This window comes from Calliopsis andreniformis, unplaced genomic scaffold (assembly GCF_051401765.1).
Source record: "Calliopsis andreniformis isolate RMS-2024a unplaced genomic scaffold, iyCalAndr_principal scaffold0001, whole genome shotgun sequence".
Classification (NCBI taxonomy): Eukaryota; Metazoa; Arthropoda; class Insecta; order Hymenoptera; family Andrenidae; genus Calliopsis; species Calliopsis andreniformis.
Window position 1 is genome coordinate 33,227,301 of NW_027480422.1, and position 7,794 is coordinate 33,235,094.

Sequence of the window (7,794 nt, forward strand, 5' to 3'; positions counted from 1 at the left end):
AGCATAAAATACAATAAAGATACAACATTTGTTTCATCGTATAACAGTAATAATTGCAACCAGTCTGAAAGATATGGTCATTTCTACGTTCCGAGCAACCCAGGCTTCACCCCTGGGCGTTGCTCCACCAGATCCAATAGTTAGGACCTAAGAAGTCAGCGCCAGAAGCATAAAATACAAAATAGATACAACAGTTTTTCCATCGTATATACTGTATATTTGCAAACAGTGTGAAAGTAAAGGTCATTTCTACGTTCCGGGCAACCTCTGCTTAACTGTAGGGCGTTTCTCCACCAGATCGCATAGATAGGGACTTAGAATTCAACGCCAGAAGCATAAAATACAATAAAAATGCAACAGTTTTTCCATCGTATAACAGGAATAACTGCAACCAGTGTGAAAGTACAGGTCATTTCTACTTTCCGGGCAACCTAGGCTTCACTCTAGGCCGGTGCTCCACCAGATCAAATAGTTAGGACCTAAGAAGTCAACGCCATAAGCATAAAATACAATATAAATTCACCAGCTTTTCCATCGTATATAATGTATCTTTGTAAACAGTATGAAAGTAACAGTCATTTCTACGTTCCGGGCAGCCGAGGCTTCACTCTTGGGCGTTGCTCCACCACATTGAATAGCTACGGCCTTAGGAGTCAACTCCAGAAGCATAAAATACAATATAGATACAACAGCATTTCCAACGTATAAAATGAATGATTGCAAACAGTGTGAAAGTTATGGTCTTTTCTACGTTCCGGGCAACCTAGGCTTCACTCTAGGGCGTTGTTCCACCAGATCGAAAAGTTAGGGCGTAAGAAGTCAACGTCAGAAGCATACAATACAATATAAATACTACAGCATTTCCATCGTATATAATGTATATTTGCAAACAGTGTGAAAGTAAAGGTCATTTCTAGGCTCCGGGCATCCTAGGCTTAACTGTAGGGCGTTGCTCCACCAGATAGCATAGCTAGGGACTTAAAATTTAACGTCAGAAGCATATAATACAATAAAAATGCAACAGTTTTTCTATAGTATAACAGGAATAATTGCAACCAGTGTGAAGGTACAGGTCATTTCTACGTTCCGGGCAACCTAGGCTTCGCTCTAGGGCCTTGCTCCACCAGATCGAATAGCTAGGGACTTAGAAGTCAACCCCAGAAGCATAAAATACAATAAAAATGCAACAGTTTTTCCATCGTATAACAGGAATAATTGCAACCAGTGTGAAAGTAATGGTCATTTCTACGTTCCGGGCAACCTAGGTTTCACTCTTGGCCGTTGCTCCACCACATCGAATAGCTACGGCCTTAGGAGTCAACTCCAGAAGCATAAAATACAATATAGATACAACAGCATTTCCACCGTATAAAATGAATGATTGCAAACACTGTGAAAGTTATGGTCATTTCTACCTTCCGGGCAACCTAGGCCTAACTCCAGGGCATTGCTACACCAGATCGAATAGTTAGCGACTTTGAGTACAACGGCAGAAGCATAAAATACATTAAAAATGCATCAGTTTCTCCATTGTATAACAGGAATAACTGCAACCAGAGTGAAAGTACTGGTCATTTCTGCGTTCCGGGCAACCTAGGCTTCACTCTAGGGCGGTGCTCCACCAGATCGAATAGTTAGGGCCTAAGAAGTCAACGCCAGAAGCATGAAATACAATATAAATACAACAGCTTTTCCATCGTATATGATGTATATTTGCAAACAGTGTGAAAGTAAAGGTCATTTCTAAGTTCCGGGTAACCTAGGCTTTACTGTAGGAATTTGCTCCACCAGATCGCATAGTTAGGGACTTAGAATTTAACGCCAAAAGCATAAAATACAATAAAAATGCAACAGTTTTTCCATCGTATAACATTAATAATTGCAACCAGTGTGAAAGTACAGGTCATTTCTACGTTCCGGGCAACCTAGGCTTCGCTCAAGGGCGTTGCTGCACCAGTTCGAATAGCAAGGGACTTAGAAGTCTGCGCCAGAATCATAAAATACAATATAAATACAATAGTCTTTCCATCGTATAAAACGAGTAATTGCGACCAGTGTGAAAGTAATGGCCATTTCTACGTTCCGGGCATCCTAGACTTAACTCTGAGGCATTGCTCCACCAGATCGAATACATAGGGCCTTAGAAGTCAACGCCAGAAGCATAAAGTACAATCAAAATCCAACAGTTTGTCCATCGTATAACAGGAATAATTGCAACAAGCGTGAAGGTAATGGTCATTTCTACGTTCCGGGCAACCTAGGCTTCACTCTAGGGCGGTGCTCCACCAGATCGAATAGTTAGGGCCTAAGAAGTCAACGCCAGAAGCATGAAATACAATATAAATACAACAGCTTTTCCATCGTATATGATGTATATTTGCAAAGAGTGTGAAAGTAAAGGTCATTTCTAAGTTCCGGGTAACCTAGGCTTTACTGTAGGAATTTGCTCCACCAGATCGCATAGTTAGGGACTTAGAATTTAACGCCAAGAGCATAAAATACAATAAAAATGCAAAAGTTTTTCCATCGTATAACATTAATAATTGCAACCAGTGTGAAAGTACAGGTCATTTCTACGTTCCGGGCAACCTAGGCTTCGCTCAAGGGCGTTGCTGCACCAGTTCGAATAGCAAGGGACTTAGAAGTCTGCGCCAGAATCATAAAATACAATATAAATACAATAGTCTTTCCATCGTATAAAACGAGTAATTGCGACCAGTGTGAAAGTAATGGCCATTTCTACGTTCCGGGCATCCTAGACTTAACTCTGAGGCATTGCTCCACCAGATCGAATACATAGGGCCTTAGAAGTCAACGCCAGAAGCATAAAGTACAATCAAAATCCAACAGTTTGTCCATCGTATAACAGGAATAATTGCAACAAGCGTGAAGGTAATGGTCATTTCTACGTTCCGGGCAACCTAGGTTTTGCTCTAGGGCGTTGCTCAACCACATCGAATAGTTAGGGCCTTAGAAGTCAACGCCTGAAGCATAAAATACAACATAAGTACAACAGTATTTCCAGCGTATAACAGGAATAATTGCAACCAGTGTGAAAGTAAAGGTCATTTCTACGTTCCGGGCAACCTAGGCTTCGCTTAAGGGTGTTGCTCCACCAGATCGAATAGCAAGGGCCTTAGAAGTCAACGCCCGAAGCATAAAATACAAAATAAATAGAACAGTTTTTCCATTGTATAAATCAAATAATTGCAACCAGTGTGAAAGTTATGGTCAGTTCTACGTTCCGGGCAACCTAGGCTTCACTCTAGGGCGTTGTTCCACCAGATCGAATAGTTAGGGCCTAAGAAGTCAACGCCAGAAGCATAAAATACAATATAAATACAACAGCTTTTCCATCGTATGTGATGTATATTTGGAAACAGTGTGAAAGTAAAGGTCATTTCTACTTTCCGGGCAATCCAGGTTTCGCTCGAGGGCGTTGCTCCACCAGATCGAATAGCTAGGGACTTAGAAGTCAACGCCAGAAGCATAAAATACAATAAAAATACAACAGTTTTTCCATCGTATAAAAGGAATAATTGCAACCAGTGTGAAAGTAATGGCCGTTTCTTCGTTCCGGGCAACCTAGGCTTCACTCTAGGGCATTGCCCCACCACATCGATTAGCTACGGCCTTAGAAGTCACCACCTGAAGCATAAAATACAATAAAAATAGAACAGTTTTTTTATCGTATAACAGGAATAATTACAACTAGAGTTAAAGTAATGGTCATTTCTACGTTTCGGGCGACCTAGGCTTCACTCGACGGCGTTGCTCCACCAGATCGAATAGCTAGGGCCCTAGAAGTCAACGCCCGAAACCCAAATGCAATAAAAATACAACAGTTTTTCCATCGTATAACGGGAATAATTGCAACAAATGTGAAAGTGATGGTCATTACCAGGTTCCGGGCAACCTAGGGTTCACTCGAGGGCGTTGGTCCACCGGATCCAATGGTTAGGGCCTAAGAAGTCAACGACAGAAGCACCAAATACAAAATAAATAGAACAGTTTTTCCATCGTATAGCATGAATAATTGCAACCAGAGTGAAATTAATGGTCATTTCTACGTTTCGGGCGACCTAGTCTTCACTCTAGGGCGTTGATCCACCATATCGAATAGCTAGGGCCTTAGAAGTCAACGCCCGAAACATGAAATACAATAAAAATACAACTGTTTTTTCATCGTATAACGGGAATAACTGCAACAAATGTGAACGTGATGATCATTTCCACGTTCTGGGGTACCTAGGCTTCACTCTAGGGCGTTGGTTCACCAGATCCAATAGTTAGGGCCTAAGAAGTCAACGACAGAAGCATAAAATACAATAAAGGTACAACAGCTTTTCCATCGTATAACAGGAATAATTGCAGCCAGAGTGAAGGTGATGGTCATTTCTACGTTCCGGGCAACCTAGGCTTCACTCTAGGGCGTTGGTCCACCACATCCAATAGTTAGGGCCTTAGAAGTCACCGCCTGAAGCATAAAATACAATAAATAGAACAGTTTTTTCGTCGTATAACAGGAATAATTACAACCAGAGTGAAAGTAATGGTCATTTCTGCGTTTCGGGCGACCTAGGCTTCACTCTAGGGCATTGCTCCACCAGATCGAATAGCTAGGGCCCTAGAAGTCAACGCCCGAAACCTAAAATACAATAAAAATACAACAGTTTTTCCATCGTATAACGGGAATAATTGCAGCAAATGTGAAAGTGATGGTCATTACCACGTTGCGGACAACCTAGGGTTCACTCTAGGGCGTTGGACCACCAGATCCAATAGTTAGGGCCTAAGAAGTCAACGACAGAAGCATAAAATACAATAAAGATGCAACAGTTTGTCCATCGTATAACAGGAATAATTGCAACCAGTGTGAAAGTACAGGTCATTTCTACGTTCCGGGTAACCTAGGCTTCACTACAGGGCGGTGCTCCACCAGATCGAATTGTTAGTGCCTTAGAAGTCAGCGCCCGAAGCATAAAATACAATAAAGATGCAACAGTTTGTCCATCGTATAACAGGAATAATTGCAACCAGTGTGAAGGTAATGGTCTTCTCGACGTTCCTGGCATCCTAGTCTTAACTCTGAGGCATTGCTCCACCAGATCGAATACATAGGGCCTTAGAAGTCAACGCCAGAAGCATAAAGTACAATCAAAATCCAACAGGTTGTCCATCGTATAACAGGAATAATTGCAACAATCGTGAAGGTAATGGTCATTTCTACTTTCCGGGCAACCTAGGTTTTGCTCTAGGGCGTTGCTCCACCACATCGAATAGTTAGCGCCTTAGAAGTCAACGCTTGAAGCATAAAATACAATAAAGATACAACATTTGTTTCATCGTATAACAGTAATAATTGCAACCAGTCTGAAAGATATGGTCATTTCTACGTTCCGAGCAACCCAGGCTTCACCCCTGGGCGTTGCTCCACCAGATCCAATAGTTAGGACCTAAGAAGTCAGCGCCAGAAGCATAAAATACAAAATAGATACAACAGTTTTTCCATCGTATATACTGTATATTTGCAAACAGTGTGAAAGTAAAGGTCATTTCTACGTTCCGGGCAACCTCTGCTTAACTCTAGGGCGTTTCTCCACCAGATCGCATAGATAGGGACTTAGAATTCAACGCCAGAAGCATAAAATACAATAAAAATGCAACAGTTTTTCCATCGTATAACAGGAATAACTGCAACCAGTGTGAAAGTACAGGTCATTTCTACTTTCCGGGCAACCTAGGCTTCACTCTAGGCCGGTGCTCCACCAGATCAAATAGTTAGGACCTAAGAAGTCAACGCCATAAGCATAAAATACAATATAAATTCACCAGCTTTTCCATCGTATATAATGTATCTTTGTAAACAGTATGAAAGTAACAGTCATTTCTACGTTCCGGGCAGCCGAGGCTTCACTCTTGGGCGTTGCTCCACCACATTGAATAGCTACGGCCTTAGGAGTCAACTCCAGAAGCATAAAATACAATATAGATACAACAGCATTTCCAACGTATAAAATGAATGATTGCAAGCAGTGTGAAAGTTATGGTCTTTTCTACGTTCCGGGCAACCTAGGCTTCACTCTAGGGCGTTGTTCCACCAGATCGAAAAGTTAGGGCGTAAGAAGTCAACGTCAGAAGCATACAATACAATATAAATACTACAGCATTTCCATCGTATATAATGTATATTTGCAAACAGTGTGAAAGTAAAGGTCATTTCTAGGTTCCGGGCATCCTAGGCTTAACTGTAGGGCGTTGCTCCACCAGATAGCATAGCTAGGGACTTAAAATTTAACGTCAGAAGCATATAATACAATAAAAATGCAACAGTTTTTCTATAGTATAACAGGAATAATTGCAACCAGTGTGAAGGTACAGGTCATTTCTACGTTCCGGGCAACCTAGGTTTCACTCTTGGCCGTTGCTCCACCACATCGAATAGCTACGGCCTTAGGAGTCAACTCCAGAAGCATAAAATACAATATAGATACAACAGCATTTCCACCGTATAAAATGAATGATTGCAAACACTGTGAAAGTTATGGTCATTTCTACCTTCCGGGCAACCTAGGCCTAACTCCAGGGCATTGCTACACCAGATCGAATAGTTAGCGACTTTGAGTACAACGGCAGAAGCATAAAATACATTAAAAATGCATCAGTTTCTCCATTGTATAACAGGAATAACTGCAACCAGAGTGAAAGTACTGGTCATTTCTGCGTTCCGGGCAACCTAGGCTTCACTCTAGGGCGGTGCTCCACCAGATCGAATAGTTAGGGCCTAAGAAGTCAACGCCAGAAGCATGAAATACAATATAAATACAACAGCTTTTCCATCGTATATGATGTATATTTGCAAACAGTGTGAAAGTAAAGGTCATTTCTAAGTTCCGGGTAACCTAGGCTTTACTGTAGGAATTTGCTCCACCAGATCGCATAGTTAGGGACTTAGAATTTAACGCCAAGAGCATAAAATACAATAAAAATGCAACAGTTGTTCCATCGTATAACATTAATAATTGCAACCAGTGTGAAAGTACAGGTCATTTCTACGTTCCGGGCAACCTAGGCTTCGCTCAAGGGCGTTGCTGCACCAGTTCGAATAGCAAGGGACTTAGAAGTCTGCGCCAGAATCATAAAATACAATATAAATACAATAGTCTTTCCATCGTATAAAACGAGTAATTGCGACCAGTGTGAAAGTAATGGCCATTTCTACGTTCCGGGCATCCTAGACTTAACTCTGAGGCATTGCTCCACCAGATCGAATACATAGGGCCTTAGAAGTCAACGCCAGAAGCATAAAGTACAATCAAAATCCAACAGTTTGTCCATCGTATAACAGGAATAATTGCAACAAGCGTGAAGGTAATGGTCATTTCTACGTTCCGGGCAACCTAGGTTTTGCTCTAGGGCGTTGCTCAACCACATCGAATAGTTAGGGCCTTAGAAGTCAACGCCTGAAGCATAAAATACAACATAAGTACAACAGTATTTCCAGCGTATAACAGGAATAATTGCAACCAGTGTGAAAGTAAAGGTCATTTCTACGTTCCGGGCAACCTAGGCTTCGCTTAAGGGCGTTGCTCCACCAGATCGAATAGCAAGGGCCTTAGAAGTCAACGCCCGAAGCATAAAATACAAAATAAATAGAACAGTTTTTCCATTGTATAAATCAAATAATTGCAACCAGTGTGAAAGTTATGGTCAGTTCTACGTTGCGGGCAACCTACGCTTCACTCTAGGGCGTTGTTCCACCAGATCGAATAGTTAGGGCCTAAGAAGTCAACG